This window comes from Microtus ochrogaster, chromosome 19 (genome assembly GCF_000317375.1).
Source record: "Microtus ochrogaster isolate Prairie Vole_2 chromosome 19, MicOch1.0, whole genome shotgun sequence".
Lineage (NCBI taxonomy): Eukaryota > Metazoa > Chordata > Mammalia > Rodentia > Cricetidae > Microtus > Microtus ochrogaster.
Genome location: NC_022021.1, coordinates 30501534 through 30505149, shown reverse-complemented (window position 1 = coordinate 30505149; position 3616 = coordinate 30501534).

Below are 3616 nucleotides of genomic sequence, written 5' to 3'. Positions count from 1 at the left end.
GGCTGGGCAATGGCTTTTAAACAGGGCCTGCTCGCGCCCGCCTTCGGATCCCGGGCTCCCGCAGATTGCCACGGCGACTTCTTAGTTGGGTGAATGGCCCGGCGAAGTCCCGAGGTTACTTAGGAGTTTGCTTGCCCCGGGATGCTTTGTGTCGCTGTAAAATGGGTCTGTGGGACTCGGGCGAAGTTTGATCTGTTTTCCAGACGACGAAACTTAGTAGGCGAATCCCGTCCTTGTGAGTCCCAAGTTCCGCCTCTGTTGGTCCTGGGAATTAAAGCCAGCGCCGCGCACCTGCTGGCGAGCGCTCCGCCGCCCAGCTACACCAGCCGGCGTTTTTAAGAAAATCATTTCGGGACGAGGTCTCACTAGGTTGCCAAGGCAGCCTTTGAATTTGAGATCCTTCTGCCTCGCCTCCATGAGTAATTAGGATTTACTGACTTGTGCCATCAGGTGTGACTGGTTTACCTATTTGTATTATTTTTTTAATAGTTCACTTTAACTTCATAGTGTTCAGAGTGGCTATGCACACGTAGATGCCTGAGAAGTACATGCCTGAGTAGATGCCTGAGAAATACACCTTATTTCAGTAGTGTACACTTTCTTTTGCTACCCAAACAAGTTTAAAAGAGAAAAAAATATCATATAATACAAACATGTTTAAACTTAGTTTTTTGCATTGTGTCCAGAAGATCCAAGTCCCTTGCACAAGTGTATACTATGTAGATTTTTGAAATGCTTAACAGAGACCCCAGAGTCTTGTTAGGAAAGCATGTCTTAGACCCATGCTAACACTAGTGTGTGATTGGAAAGAGGAAAAGGAAAGGAAATGACTGCTCCCAGGTCTGCTGGAGAAGAAAGTGTATTATAGGTGAAAGGGAGTTCATAGTTAGGGGCAGACTGGGAACCTCCAGAGTGGACGTGACCCTGAGCCATGGCCGGACGGGAGAGGACCAGGTGTAGTCGCCAGGATGCCAAAGGTACAAAAAGAGCAGGTAACCAAAATGTCCGGATTATTTAGGGAAGGGCAGCTCAGCCTTTGGACTGGAGAGTTCAGGGTAGAAGGTGGGGTAGTTAAGTCATATGGCTTAACATGTAGAAACTGAGGGATGCTGGGAGAATCTGGAGGCCAGGTCTGCTTTGATGTGTTAAATAGGCAGGCACCATAGCTTTTTGCCCTTGGTTTGAAACGTAACATGAGCAGAAGAGTATCATTGCTGTTTGGGTAAATAAAGCAACTAGTAAGCACCCATTAATGGGGGTGGGGTTACCACCGTGTTCTGAGAGATGCCCAGGCTGCGCCCCAGAGGGGGCCTTGGATTGTGCCCTGTTTCAGAAAGAGCACTGTGGTGGGCAAAAGATTCCCAAGGTAATGAGGGGCAATATTTACAGGAAGGCTACAGAATGGTTTGAAAGAAGAGTGGAAGGAAAAACTGGAGGCCCACACTGGGAAGGTCTACAGTAGGTGAAAGAACAAACAGGCACTGGTGTGTTGACAGTAAATGAGGAATATACATATATGTGCACATACACATAGCTATTGAAAAGACAGACGTTTTATCATTGCAGGAATTCAAAAGAAAGAGCCAAAGTCAATAAACCCAAGGTAAGTGTACAGGTGGCAGAAAAGCATTTTCATAGAGTAATGGCTAATTATCATTAGAAGTTGAATTGGAAGTTGGGAGTTCCTTGACTTTCAGAATGGGAAAGGACAGGACAGAGAATTCTAATGGCAAGTGCATATGTACTTTTGAAGATAATTAATAAAGCATTCTTGGAGCGTGGACTGAAATCAAATTGTAAAGGGCCTTAGATATTAGGCTAAGCACTATGTTTTACCATTATTAATTTGCTAGTATATAGAGTCTTTGCTGGCTTTATTATGATGTCTGGGATAGCACCAGGAAGACAATTGAGAACTGAAGAGGCCTGGATACCAGAGTACCAGTGTACAGGGGTGGGCCCTTGGGGCCAAGGGAGGAGAGAGGCCGATAGACAGGAAAATCAATGAGTTGGACAGTTTAGGGAGGGAAGGAAGAAGTATTACTGATTGGTTTGGAAGCCGAACCTGTGAGGAACTGAAGCAGCATCTTCTGAGGTCATGATTCGTAGCATCCTAAATATCTTTGGGTTGGAAATATTTGTGTAGTTCTGCTTCCTCAGGAGACACACGATTTCTGTATGCTTGCTTAGCTGGTTCACTTAGTCTTTTGGTTGATACATGTTTAATTTCGTTAATGTGTGCAAGGCACTGTGTTAGATATTTTGGGAGCTGAGCCTTGATTGAGAGAAACAGTCTTCCAGAATTCATCCTATGACTATTCTCTGAGTTTTCTGCCAGGTAAACAAGACCAGAGAAGTCCCTGCCATATTTGTACAGACGTTCTTGAGACAGGAGAGAAAACAGGCAGTTTGAGCCCGAGGAGAGCAGGGTTGTTTGAGGGCAGGCAAATTCAGATGTTGATGGCCCTGTACTCACCTGGGCTAGCTTTGTATGTGTGGGTGACAGCGATGGGAAATGGACCCAGGAAAATGGGCTGGGAAGAAGTAACATCTAGGCGGAGACACGGTGTCAAGAGTGGTCATAGGCCTGTCGGAGGGAGGAGGAGCACAGGCTAGCATAACCGACTAAGTGGGGGTAACTCTGGGGTAGGAGTTTAGCCTGAACTTGGGCAAACCATAGAACTGGAAACAGCAGGAAGCCTCTCTCTGGCCATAATAGGACGGTGTGCTTTAGGCAGAGCCCAGCCTGGAGATGAGGACGGGAGCACCAAACTGGACCTGCTGAGCACTTCGCCAGCTTGTCAGTGGATGGGAGCAGTGGTTAGGATAGAAGAATGCAGGGGAAGGGGAGGTGTTGGTGGTGGAGACTGTTAGTTAAAGGGGTAAATCTTGAAGGAATGGCGAGTAAAGGGTCAGTGACCAGACACAGGCATGCGTCACCATGGGCTGCCGTGGAAGTGCTGTGGCAGGAGGAATAGAGCCCTGCGGAGAGTTGATGCTCTCTCAGAGCAAGGTGCTTCAAGGGACAATCCAGCAAAATCTTGCAGAAGGCACGGTGCGAAAGTTTAGGGATAATAGCAGAATATGAGAGAATGTCAAGAGAAAACTATGCAGACTGGTGCAACCTTGGATGCTTGGTAAACCTCAATGACTGTTTGCAGTACCTCTGTCAAAATGTAGACTCGCTTATTGCTTGTTTTGTTAGGTTCCTGCTGTTAATTTCAGGTCAATGCAGTCATCTAACTCAGCTGCACTTGTGTAAAATGAAGCCATGTGACGGATTGAAAGCATTATTTACAAAAATGGTTCTGCTTGGCAGCAAGGGTGCATGCTTTTAATCCCAGCACTCAGGAGGCAGAGGCAGACAGGTCTCTGAGTTTGAGGCCAGCCTTATCTATGGAGTGAGTTCCAGGGCAGCCAGAGTTACACAGAGAAACACTGTCTCAAAAAATAAACAAACAAACAAACAAAAAAAAAGAAAGAACCACTCAAAAATTAGATCTTGTTGTTAGCTAGTATGTCCATATATTTCATGTGTTTAAAAGCTTTAGTGTTTGCTGGTCGATGGTGGTGCATGCCTTTAATCCCAGAATTCAGGAGGCAGAGGCAGGTGGAT